Source organism: Etheostoma spectabile, chromosome 6, assembly GCF_008692095.1.
Source record: "Etheostoma spectabile isolate EspeVRDwgs_2016 chromosome 6, UIUC_Espe_1.0, whole genome shotgun sequence".
Lineage (NCBI taxonomy): Eukaryota > Metazoa > Chordata > Actinopteri > Perciformes > Percidae > Etheostoma > Etheostoma spectabile.
The window spans coordinates 22,213,494-22,227,840 of record NC_045738.1 but is presented as its reverse complement, the minus strand read 5'-3'; positions in this window follow the sequence as shown (position 1 = coordinate 22,227,840).

The following is a 14,347-nucleotide window of genomic DNA, read 5'->3' as shown; positions in this document are numbered from 1 at the left end:
CCAAGCCAGTGTTTATGGTTACAATAGCTCTGAGCTAACCCAGAACTACGCTAAAGAGGGAAGGTTTCCGTCATTCAACACATCTGAAGCGAGTATCCAGTTGGGATTTATCAGCGGGTGATTGTGGACCTTTGGGTACTGGCGCATTTATCTGCATGTAACGTTAGGGCAGTACACCATCGGCAAACTTTCCCTTAAGTTCCATGCTCTAGAGCACGGCTCTTCAATGTTTTTAAGCCAAAGACTCTAAACTGAGAGATAATTTAGTAACATTTAAAAAAAATCCAATCACTTGACATCGCTTCACAGTACTCTATCAATCCGTTGTGCTCAGCATTAAGGCCAGCCACTTTTGACCTCAATAAGTATAGGCAAGGCAAGGCAGCTTTATTTGTATATAGGCAAGGCAAGGAGTTATTTGTAGAGCACATTTCAGCAACATGGCAATTCAAAGTGCTTTACACAAAATCAGTTAAACAGATGAAACACAAGTACAAACAGTTAAAATCATAAGCATTAAAAACCAATAAAACACATGAATAGACAGTTAAAAAAATAGACACATAAAACCCAAGAATAAAAGTTACAGTGCAGCATAAGAAATTAAAGAAATGATTAGTCATTTAAAGAAGGCAGCATCAAAAAGAAAGGTCTTCAGCCTTGATTTAAAAGACAGAGTAGCAGCGGATCTGCAGGTTTCTGGGAGTTATTCCAGATATGAGGAGCATAGAAACTGAAGCTGCTTCCCTGTTTAGTTCTGACTCTGGGGACAGAAAGTAGACCTGTCCCAGACCACCTGAGAGGTGGGTTGTTCATAGTGTAGTAGCAGATCAGAAATGTATTTGGACCTAAACCGTCAAGGGATTTATATAACTAGCAAAAGTACTTTGAACAAATTCTTTGAGACACAGGAAGCCAGTGTAAAGACTCAGAACTTGAGTGATGTGACAGTCCTTGGTTTAGTGAGATGGAGGTGTGATCCAGTCCTGGGTCTAGTGAGGACTCGAGGGATGTGATCCAGTCTCTTGTCTTAGTGAGGAATCGAGGGATGTGATCCAGTTCTTGGTCTTAGTGAGGACTCGAGGGATTGTATCCAGTCTCTTGGTCTTAGTGAGGACTCGAGTGATGTGATCAGTCTCTTGGTCTTAGTGAGGACTCGAGGGATGTGATCCAGTCTCTTGGTCTTAGTGAGGATCTGAGGATTGAGTTCTTGTTCGAGAGCAGCAGCGTTCTGAATCAGCTGTTATGATTGACTTTAGGGAGACCTGTAAAGACCGTTACAGTAGTCAAGTCTACTGAAGATGAAAGCACGGACCAGTTTTTACAAGTCCTGTGACACATAAGTCCTTTAACCCTTGATATATTTTAAGGGAAGTAGGTGACTTTGTAATTGTCTTAATGTGGCTGTTAAATTCCGGTCTGAGTCCATGACTACACCCAGATTTCTGGCTTTATCTGTTGTTTTAACATGTTTCCTCAACAAGGCAATTCAAATGATTTACATGAAATATTGAAAAGCAGTTAATTCAGCGCTTTTAAACCTACAGTAGTATTTTGAAATCAAGTGAGAAGTGGGGCCATTTTCTCTGACTTCTTTTTGCAACAGTGAGCGCGCCCCCTGCTGGAAATGAGATAGAATGCAGTTTAGTTTGGCACTTCACATATCACTTTTCTGACCCAAAAGCTAGTCCATTATTTACAGTTATGCAAGTGTGGTAGTAGTCACCAACTGTTGAATCAGAGAGAGTCTCGGAGTAACGATACAAAAAAATATATTGGATATGACTCAATCGTTAGCATGCGTTTTTTGTAAAAATAGGCTATGGAGCCATAGCGTTGACATAGGTAATTGAGCCTTTTAATTGTGTGTTCCTTTAGAAAAGACAATGGACAAATAGTCTTTCAATGCTTTGGATGTAAAGTTATTTGCTGTCAAAGTGGCGCCAAAATGAATGGCAGTCAATGGAATGCTAAAGGAGGGTGCGGCTTGTTAGCAACAAAATGGCCCCCAGGAGTCCGCTTTGGGAGGCTCATCCAATGTCTGAGTAGATCCTCGAGTCCGAGTCCACGTAAAGTGATCAGTCCATGTCCGCGATCCAAGTCAAGTCACAGAGTCCAGAGAATAGTCTCTGGAAAAGTCCAGAGTCTGACTCGAGTTGAGTACTCCATCACGGGCTATGCATAGACTATTATATTTTTAGAATGCTGTGTTAAAATGGTTATGCATTGTAATTATAACATAAATAATAAAAAGCAGTACACCATTCAGTATAAAACAACCATTCAGGCTTTATAAACCAACAGCGGTATTTTGAAGTCAAGTGAGAAAAGGGGGCCAATCTACCATGACTTTATAGAAAACTATTTTGGAAGCCAAGCGTAAGTGCCTTAAAAACTGCATTATATCTCAACCGTAGGCACATTTTGGGCCATCTGTATCCACAAAGACCCGCCCTCCCCTGCCTCTGATTGGTCGGCTATTGTTTTTTTAATTGTATTTATTTACACATATACAAACACTAAAAATGAATATAACATAACCAATGAAATGTGTAATGAGAGATGCATAAAAACTTAGGGGGCTTTACCTGGGCAACTACCCTATTAAATAGAAAGAAAAACTAAAAATACAAAAGAAAAGAGAAGAAAGACAAAAAAGTCCAAACAAAATTACACAAAATATCAATCAAAGTTTATCGATGGTAAAGCATTCCCTACACTGAACCTTTGTCATTTAAACCAAACTGTAGTTGAGATGTTTGACATATAGGAGGCCTGAGCTTGTAATTATTTAAATGGCATATTTATAAATTGGAACATTAAAGAAAATGAAGGAAGTATCTTGTTTAGAAATCTGTATATAGAGTGTACATAACAGATATGACACACTACTTAACAAGAACATTTTCAAAATGGCAGTTCATTTTGAAAAGGTTGCCAACCTTGGCCTATATTTTATAGTAAAACTACGGGTTTTATTTTGAAACCGGAAGTCATAGTTCCTAACGCTGGTTTTACGCTAGCCGATAGCAATCCACTATGGCCACGACAAGACCGCCTTCAATTGCGTTCACCACAGTCTATGGCCAGGCGTCTATGCTACATGACAGGTCCTATCCTGACCAATCCGTAACCCTAAGCTTAACCATTCGAAGTGAAGTGCCTAACCCCAACCAATCGAGCTGCTTCGTAGGGCGGACATTGGAAAGCCTAGTGGGGATTCGTAATTTCAGCCGCTCAGGTAAGCGGCTCACGGTAAAAAAAAAAAATGTAACGGACAGGTCAGACAAAGGCGTTGGATCCGTTTGTCATTAGTGAGATAGACTGGACGTTCAGCGGACGTTGATAAGAAAGCACGAGCTCTTTCTTTAAACACCGACACCTTTTCTAAGGCTCGCGCGGTTGTAAGCAGACAAGATGATGCTCTCCCCGTGGGACCGCTGGTACTCCACAAGCTGCTGTCTGTGCTGTCATGTCCGCACAGGAACCATCATCCTGGGGGTCTGGTACATGGTAAGCACCGCCTATCGCCTGCCACTCACTGCGTACATGCATAGGCTATCAGTCCATAGACAGTTAAAGAAATCACAAGACACCCACCAGCATGAAATGACCTCATCACAAAGCATTCATAGGCCTACTGTGTGACAAGATTTTAGGATTATGATTTTTTAATGATTTCTATTATTATTAAAACCTGAATCTTATTTACAGAAAATGAGTTAATTTTTGTCTTTAATATAGAAGATTCCAGATTAAGATTCAAGATTTCTTTGTCATACCACAGTACACTGTAGTACAAAACTATAAAATAACAGCACAGAAAACAATTCGAGAAAAAGGTCGAGATATTGCTAATACTGTACATGAAAATAAGTAAATGCTTATATGGGTGTGCAGAGCCTGTATAGTGAGAACTTTAAGGATTAAAATACCAAGTCAAAAAAAAAACTGAAAAATATAAATATCTAGATATATAAGCCTATAGTTGGGAGTATAAATATCTATATTTAAAATAGTGAGGTAGAGAATAAGGTGCCGTCAGAACAGGTACTAAGTGCATTCAGACAGATGATATATATATATATTATATATATATAATTACTGCATAAACAAATAGGCCTACCAGCAAACTTTAAGTAGTATTTAAATTGTAGTATTATAAAAGTAGTAGTATTAAAGTTTTCATTTGTTATACTGTAAGGTACTGAGATGAGGCATAGAGGAAGGTTCTCTGCATATTAAAAAGTCCTGACTGAGTTGGAGTTTGATTGTCCTCTACATATGATTAGATTATGCTTGGGAACCTTTTTTTTTTTCTTCGATTTTTACAACCTTATAGCATAATCAATACAAGTATGCCCTCTGTTTTGTGTAAAGATCAATGGGGGTATCTCTTGAATGCATCCCTTTGTAATCCGACGTGCGAGGACAGTTATCTAAACCGAACACCACTTGTGGAAAATCCACTCTCGCTCCCTATGAATAAATTAGCACTTGGCTCCTCAGGTAGCAGGTTCTGTGTCAGGCCTGTGGACTGCGGAGACTTTTCCATTGCATTCATCTGATCAATGGGGATGTTGAGTCTAGGACACTAAGCTGAGCTGGCCACACCAATAAAAAGGCTGTGTACAGTATGTGCCTGGACTAGAGCACAATTACCATAGCTACACTATCACTAGGATGATAATTATTATATTGGGCTTTCTAGAGGTCACTGTATTTGGATTTCCTTGTGTTACTCTGCACGTTTAATTGGAGATCTTTACATTTCATTGTTTTTTGTTCTCACTGTTCCAACTGTTCCTGTCCATCTCGCCCCCCTGCTTCTGTCACAATGTTGCACTTTATCTACCATATGTCCTCTGTCTCTAGCATCAATGCGGTTGGTTTCACATCCGCTCCAGTCAGTGATCCTGAGCAGTACCACCTGACAGCGCTGAGTTGGCTAATGACCTAGATGTCATGGATGACGCCGAGTAGAGCCCAGAGGCCACAACATACACAAGTTCCCATGTGTAGTCTACCATACCACTATGGGTAGTTATTTATTAGTATTCCAATATCTCAACAGTTTTATACACAACAGGTTTTCTGCATTGTGTGGGAAACCTCACATGCTCTGTAGTGCTTCTGTTGAAACTAAGTCTCTTCAATAACTGTCACACATGACTTAACCTGTGCTTGCTTTGTGACACCTCGTAGGGGCTGTCAACTGACTAGTGGAATGATGATTGTGTTGTTAGGGGACCTCACAACATTGTCTAGACGACGGTCAGCACTTATTTTTAAATCAAAACCCGAAGCCGCAGACATGCAAGCCTAATGTCCATCTGTGCAGAGTTCTAACAGAGCAGTGGTACACTGGAGCAGTCTGACTGGAGGGGGGCCACAGCACATGCTGCTGTAGCCTCTGATTGGGAATGACTGTATTGTCCCGTTCCAAGGGATAAGGGTGTCCCATGATGCATTACTGTAGGCTGGGCGGCTGCTGCCAAACCCTGCAGGAGAACACGCTCAGCTTGAAAATGACTTTCTTTCATAGGAACAATTAGTTATTTTAGCATTGTTTAATTTTTAGATTTGACAAACATCAAGCTGTTGAAAGTTGTTTTGTGTCGTTGAATTTTTTTGACGTTATGCCACTTATATGGGTTTCAATATGTGCTAATTCCTCTGAAAAAACACTCAGAAAATCCACTAATTTTATTTTTTTTTTTATTTTTTATTTAGTATTATGAACAAAAAAACATTTCTGGACCTAATACTGATCCTTGAGGGACTATGCTATGCCAAGGTAGATGAGAAGTTTCAAAAGTTATGATTGTCAAAATTTTATTAGCAAGATTTTATTATTTGATTAGGAAATGCATTTAATCAACATTTCTGAAATGCGCCAGTGTTAGCCAGTCGGTAATTTTCAACTGAGTCCCAGCATGCATGTTTTATGGGGGGAACCACGAACCAACAAGGGAGAACATGCAAATGCACAAGAAAAATTCAAATTTGTTTTAACATCTTTGTAGCCAAAAACATAAAAATCAATGAGTAATGTGAATAGTGGTGAGGTGTTGGAGGCAGACGTACTGTCACTAATTAGCCATAACTCCAAATAAAGGTGGTGTTCTGAATCTGGGATGTGTAAATAGGCTTCTTTTTTTTTGCAAGCAACTCAATATCAACTTAAAAGGAAATAATAGGTTGTGTCACAGATTTTTTTCCACTTCCAAACAACTCTGTTGCAGTTTAAAACAATCATCTATTGATGGCATTTTAGAATAGTTTTTGATTCAGTCTGACTCGGCCTTTTGACGCAGTATGTTATACTCAGGCTAAAAAGTATATATTGCCTCTGGTCATTTCAAATCCTTTATGGGAAAAGTGATTCAAACATGAATCAGAGCTACAAACATATCATTATCAAATTTATAAATATATACCATGGCATTTAATGGGCTACATGACATAGAAAGTTAAATGGAATTACTTTCACTCACTAATAACAACAGCACGATTAGTTGTTTATATTGATTTGAGGTTACAATGGCATGGAGCTAATGACAGATGGCTGGTTGATGCAGCGTTATTTTTTAGTATAGCTCAGCTGAACATGATGTTGTGAACATTTTAAGAAATGAGATTTGGAATTGAATGTGCCTCCCAACCAATTGCCCATGCACTGATATGACTGACTAGTAACACACCTTTCTCTCTCCAGACATGTGCATTGCCTCGGCGAATCTCTCTGCTGATGATATTATATGTGGGATGGCAAGTATGGCGCATACCAGGTAAACAAAACGATATGTGAATTTTCTCATATTCCATAGTCTCACAGTGCTGCTGATTAAAACTAAATGTACCAACTGCCACTTTGCTCATTTAAAAGCCAAATGTCTCTCTCATGGGCTGGCCAAATCTCTGGGAAGGCAAAGCAGAGAAAGGGGCAGGTAACTTGCCCCTTATGACTCACAAGGGGCAAGAACCCATCTGAGCTGTCAAGGCAGAGCAAGATACCCGGGGCTCAGTTACACCTATCGCCATTTTAGCATACTGGGGGGACCACAGGCAGGCTGGGGGGAACGCATTAATGTTTAAAAATTTCATAAAGGGAAATGTTCATGCCATGGGACCTTTAAACCTATTTTTACAGTCTATATTTCAAACTCACAGAAAAGTAGCGTTTGTGATGCAGTCGGTTCGTAAAATTAAATGAGAACAAAGTCATTTAGAAAAATAATTGAACATTTAAAAAAAAACGTACTTACTAAGTAATTTACAAATTAAAACGTGAATAAAGATTCGTGATTATAACGATTAATTGTGCCGGCTTTGTTCAAAAAAAGATTTTAATGTTGCCACATATTTAATGTTGCCCACGTCTTGTGTACACTACATTATTTTAGAAGTCTAAAACACAACAAATTCAAATACCATGCCTGCATTTCTATTATTAAAAACACACTGAATTTCCGTGCGAAACAATTCAAGCTTTTTGTTTGCAGTGTTGGTTGAAAGAGCTCAGCTGTTTCTTTGCTTTGATCAATACCTCTATCCTAAATATCTAAAAGGCGCTACTCTGTTTCAGCTGCGTCCTGCCTGGATCATCCTTTTTTGCTACCAAATATTTGACTTTGCCCTCAACACCTGGTGGCTGTCAGCATCGTGGTTTACCCGAAACCATAGGGATACACTGGAGCAACTGGTAAGAAACCTTGGGGTTTTCAAATGAACCGTCAGTGACATTTAACAAACAAAATGATTGGACTTCTTTTGGTTTGTTGTAAGCATTGGACTGGTCATTTATAATTCACATGTAGTGTTGATGTGAGCACAGTTAGAGATGCCTCTACTATCTACTAAAGTCTGCTGCATGTGTTCTCTGATCCCGTGCAGCCTGATAACTTCCCATAAAAAGAGGAGGTCGGCTGCTCTCAATGATGTGGCTTGGTCCTCAACGTTCTGTCTTCATCAGCCATTCTGGGCTTAAGGTAATGTTGTCTAATCTAATTTGCATGTCTTCTCCATATTTAGCAGCACTGATGTTCTTAGCAAGCCTGCCAAGGGCTAATATTGCAGCACAACAAATTGTCTTACAACGGAAAGAGTAAAATGCAGACACAGGCACCTGCTTGGTAGTACCTTTCGTACATATGTGACTTTATGTAGACACCAAGTATCTTTTTTGGGCCCATGGAATGTTCCCGTTAAATTATCTTGGGAGATTTTGGCAGGGCTAGCTTCTCAAAGCAGACATTTTTGACGTACATCAGTTATGCCAATTAGTAAATACTGAGTAACATTAAAGGTCCCATGGCATGAGTTTTTTTAACATTAATATTTGTTCCCCAAGCTACCTATGGTCCCCCAGTGGCTAGAAATGGTGAAGGTGTAAACCAGCCTGGGAATCCTGCTCTGCTTTGAGAAAATGAAAGATTGAATGAAATCTTGCTCCTTATGAGGTCATAAGGGGCAAGGTTACTCCTTCTCTGCTTTTCCTGCCCAGAGAATATGGCCCACCCATGACTGAGAAGACACCATGGCTTTCAAACGAGCAAATTAGGGAGACACTAGGTCTATATAAAGAGACTTCAGATACAGTATAGGGGACCACTAAGGTCTATTAAAAGCATCCACAGAGCACAATGTCATGGGATCTTTAATGATGGTTCTGGTTGGCTCTGCGAAGCAGGATAGTGTGACCGTGAGCAGCTTACAAATATCGTTACGCTGAAACGGAAGCAGCTAAGTGGAATCAGACATCATGAATGTTATTATTTACACGGTGTTTTTCTGTTGTGACCCACATTTTGCTGATAGTGATGCTTTTGTGATAGCAGAATGGGATCTATGAATACTTGTTTTGTGTGCTGTGGGCTTTTCACATCCTGGAAAGACTTAACGCCACAGTGTTAAAGCCATGTGCATTAGTTGATTAGTTAGTGGATCCACCACCCAGGCTCATCTGGATGATCCACTGACTTTTCCTCTAGCTCTTCTCTCTTTAAACCAACCAGACTGTTTCAGCTGTTCTTTATTTGCCTTTGCCACTGAATATTAAATCCACATTACTGATGAGTATTTATCACAAACTACTTGTGTAAATACTTGGGAACGCACCAATAGTCAACTCTACAATATCTTTGCAATATTGATATTGAAGTATTTGGTCAAAAATATTGTGATATTTGATTTCTCCATATTGCTTGCCCTAGCTGATGGCATGGTTAATGTAAGTAGCTTCTACCAGTGTATTACCGTGTGTACTTGTCCATAGCGATCCCCACCAATTGGTCCCAAAAGTCATGTAGGAAAGCGCTTAAACATATTTGTTGTCAGTCTTTACAATCAGACCTGAAAGAACCAAGCAGGCCTGCCTTATTGCAAGATCCAAATCTTCTTCAAAACGTGCCATTTTCAGCATGTAGCTTGCTAGCTCAAAAGTTTGTAGTTTTTCCCCGAAGTGAACAGAGTTTGAGAACAACAGAGACGGGAGGTGAGGGGTTAAAGGAGGACCGGATGTCAGGCTTCATCCTGGAAATGTGCTTTCATTGATCCGACTACTTCCTAAACATTTACATGTTTATAGTCATAGCTTCATAGCTTCCTGACATTAGCATTTAGCTCAAAGCAATGCTGTGTCCAAATGAAGAACAGCTTACAGAGTTGTAGCGTGATGTAGCTCAGTCTTGTTCATTTCTCCGGGGTGTGTAAACAGAATATCCAGTAAGCTGTCAGAATGTTTTATGTTTTGATCAGCTCTGCTAGCCCCAACTTTTGTATTATAAAACTAAACCCGGCGGACGATAATAGATTTTTAAGCCGGGTACGATATGAATAGTTTAATTGGTTATTTAAAAATCTGATGTGTCAATATATTGGACGATATACAGTATAGTAAAAAAAATGATTCACAAACACGTAACAAAACAAACAGATTTCCGACATTAGTTATTGTAGTTACTAAAACCATATGATAATAATTTGTTCTATTGTCACACATCAGGGAATATCAAAATTTATTAAAGTTCAGATACTTAAATGTATAAAATACCAAATTAATATATGAAAGTTAAAGTAATTGAACAAAAAAACATTAACAAAGAAAAAATCAGTGTTGACAAGAGGCCCTTGTGGGCAGACTATGCAACCACACGCTCATGGCATGGTGGACAGTCCGTTTTATTTTTTTAAATATTCATTTATACAGAATCATTATTTGTCATTATAAATGATTCTGATGACTGAATTTTTTCTTTTAATCGGCCATTATAAATGGCAATACCAAAGATTGGGAAATGCCTAATATCGGCGCTAATATCGTCCCGCCGATATATCGGTCGGGCGCTAGTATAACCGTTGCAAGTTTGAGATTAGCAATAAGACACATGGCTACTTTTAATAGCAGGGGTATGCTGTCGGTTTGACTTTCATAGTATAAAGGACATTCGAGATTGGACACCCCGGGTAGCACTTTCAGAATCTTTATTTGGATCAGTAGTTTTGTGAAGAGGTTTCTGACTGATGAATATTTGCTTAGCATTATATTCAAAGTGAGTCAGGGACGGAGAGAAATTGAGTGATCTCTTCTACTGCAAATAGATTTCTATTCCCGGGGAGGTGTTGGAATAAACCTAGCTGCAGAGCATTAGAGGGACTTGTAATTGGTTTATTAAAGAGTGAGAGAGCTCCGGCTGGCTTTGGTTTGTGTTGGAGTGGATTTAGCAGATGGTGTTGTGTGTTTGGAGGGGAGTTCCAGTAGCAAGCTGCCAGCTGAGAGCCAGTTACAGGGTAAAAGAGAACAACAGGAACTGGTTTTTGCTTTTTAAGTGACAAGTGTGTGAAGGATACGTATCTGATTTTAGGGAGTTAGTGAGAGTTTCTTGAATAACATCATTTTTTGGGCCATCTGTGTCTGTGCAGTAGTAAATATAGAACAGGAGTTTTACTCTTACAGCACGCTTCTCGGGATGAGAGACTAAAATATACATAATACTAACGTAAAAGCCTTCATAACTGTAACAAGTCAATATCCTGTGAGGTGTATTTAGGCACAGGATGCTTTGAGCTAAATGCTAGCAGCAGCATGCTAACATGCTCCCGTTTGAAGTGTAGTTATGATATGTTTACACTCTTCCATCTTGTTTTACCTGTTTAGATGCCATTAGCTCAAAAAACACAAAATTACAGCTGAGGTGGTGGGCGTCATTGATTTGGGGTATTTAGCATCATAAGCAAAAAGGAATCCGCCGAATGTGTTACAATTAATTAGGGGTTTCACAATTTCTAGTAAATTGACCGAAATAAGTTTCAAATTGATTATGAAAGGAGAAACAACCAAAGCTGGACAGTCCTCCTTTTTGGATGCAGTCATTGCCGTCTATTCAAAAATAATGTTTAAATGAAAAAGTATGATTGTGGACCTTAAAAATAAAAATAAAAATGTGAATTGTGACTTTGGACTCGAGACACCCCCTAGAATAATTACGAAGAGAGAAAATCCATGGTTCACAAACCATTTTGTTGTCACACCAATACGTTGTATATTAATTTAATAATGTCGGTGTTTTTTGCTATATAATAGGTGGGAGGATGTTATGCAATTCAGCTTTTTACCTGTGGTGTTGTTCTCTTTCTGTCTGATATCAGGCCTACCTGATAGCATGTGGGTGGTGGAACTGCTACAGATATGTGAGGGGCCGGGGTTCATCTGAAATACTGCTCTAGTGGACGACCAACGACAACCACGGGTACACCTTCTAATGATCTGTATTGTCACGGCTGATAGAAGCAGCAGGCAGGGAGGGACCCCAATGCAGACCCAACGGCAGGCAGATTCAGGGAGAAGAAACTCTATATTGACACGGCAGGTTTACCGTATCTGCTGGCTCGGGTGATGATGGAACTGGGAACAGGGTGTGTTAGTGGGAAAGGATGCACTGGGGGATTGAAGATGGGAAACCGGTGAAGATATGGGACAGGAAAAAAGTCGGGGACATTCTGGCAGCGGATGAAAAAGGCAAGGTCTGGGGAAATGAAGGAAAAACATGGTCAAAAACACATCACCATGATACTTGATAGGATTAAAAGCATGTTTAAAGATAAGGATGGCATATCATACCCGTATTTTGGTCTTGTAACACAATTCTGTGAAAAGACCAAACTAATCAAGTCTGTTTCTCAACCTATCTGTAGGTCTGGGTACAGAATGTCAAACTAAATTCTAAAGTGAGTCTAACAGGAGGTCTGGGGCCGGGCGGGGGGGGTCTGGGGAGTACTTCAGCTGTGCTTCCACCCAAATATAGTCCCAAATCATATCTGCCTAGGACATTGTCTTATATATAGCTTAATAGTCTTATCTGATAGATATTGTACTCGGGAAATGCAGGCAACAACTAAAAATAGTTTTTTTTTTTTTTTTGACTCACTTTACTACAACATGCTACCGGAAAACATAGGATTTCATTCACTATGCTATGCTACTAGCGGCGGCGCGCTGCCGGGTTGCACACGACTGAAACATGATGTGACAAAACAATGCATTGGCCCTATCTACACTAAGGGGAGACAGTGATAAGCTCTATTTCAACAAACGGGTGATGTATTCCTTTAAAGAAAACCAAGTAGAACCAGCATGTGTAGTGTACAGCCGAAACAAATACGGTTTTCAGTGTTGTCAAAAACAGAAGAGACATTAAAATGTCTACTAGCAATCCAAATGATTTTCATGTCGGGAGATATAAATGAAATGTAGTGTGAGAAGTATATAACCAAAATCATCCACTCGTGTCCAGTGTGCAAATGTTACCATATGTACAGTCCATCAAGCTCTCCTTCGTCTAGTATATGTCGTCTAGAGATCCAACATAAACAAGAGCTGATTCGTAATTGTTGCTTTCTTCTTCCAAAGGCAACAAAACAACCGGCAGCAGAAAAATGATTTACTCATTCAATCCAGACTGTAACGTTTTCCTGTGCGTAGCTTTCTTGCTCAGGCCAGTCTGGCAACTGTAAAGTCATCATGTTGGGGGAGGGAAGGAGAGCATAAAAATGGGCTGGTAGAAGTTAGTTTTACACAGGATTGCACAGATCAATGAAACAGACTTGGTCAGAGAGGGGGCGCCATGCTGGCAAGCCATTACAACGGTGGAGGAGGCAGTGGAGTAAGGGGCTTTGTCTGGGTCTCCTGCTGGTGCCCCTGTTATCAGGCCTGGCCCCCTAACTGACGTACACCTCCTACACACACCATGTTATAACACTCATACTTATGGAGAAGAAAAAGTAGGCTGTAGAAAACCTAATGATCTGTTTTGACGATCACAAAATGCGTTTTTTCAGCATGAGCACAGTTGTCAGTAGCTGGCATCTATTATGCCTTGCAGTATTTTGGGGTTTCCCGGGTATTCTGAGAAACCCTGTACTCCTCAGTTTGATCCTCTGGGTGTAACATTCCACACAATTTGAAACAATCCACAACACGGCGCTTTATAACTGTGGGGTTAATCATGTTCAGGGCTTTTAAAAAATAGAGAATCTTGATGACTGTCAAGAAGGAGCAGCTAAAGGTGCTTGGATAGCTAGTTGTAGTGGCGTCCTGTCAAAATAAAGGCATAAATGCCCAAAAACCTATTAAAAAAATAAATAAATAAATAACAAAAAACAAAAGAAAGGAACAGAAGCCACTCTCAACTCGTGACCTCATATTGAATAGTACAGAAAAAAACAGCAGTTTGCCCCGCCATTCCTACCTCTGCACGTTAGCTTTATCAATTAGAGCGGTATATCAGGTGAGCTACCCTAAGACCACAGCTCGGTTTGTGGCTTTTAGTTAGCAGCTTGCATGGCTGTACATCAGATACACAGCCCTTAGGTCAAAGGTCCACTAATGTGTTCCAAATGGAGCCGAATTCCTGCCATACAGAAAAGATCCGTACCCACATATACCATCTGAGAAGAAGTCATTGGAAAAGAGCGGGCACCAGGCAAAAAAAAACCTGGCAAGGTGATGGGATGAAAAACCTGGTGTATCGTTGTAGTTAATGGAACACCTAAACCATGCCAGTAGCCCTTAGCCCCTCACCGGATGCTGATTGGTTCAGAAAGATGGTTAGTTTAGACACAAATGCAATACGTGAACACATCAGATGCATTTCCATGTGATTTCGTGATCTCATGAAGGTAAAACATCAGGTGTTTCTTTTTGGAATAAAGGAAAACAACAATAGTAACCCTTGAAATCCTCATTGACTAAAAGAGAGCAGTTTGCTAATCCCCGCTCCTTCAATACTGTTTGCTAAACCTGTCAATCTGTCCAGTTTTCATAGCTAGATAGATCGATCTTATTGGC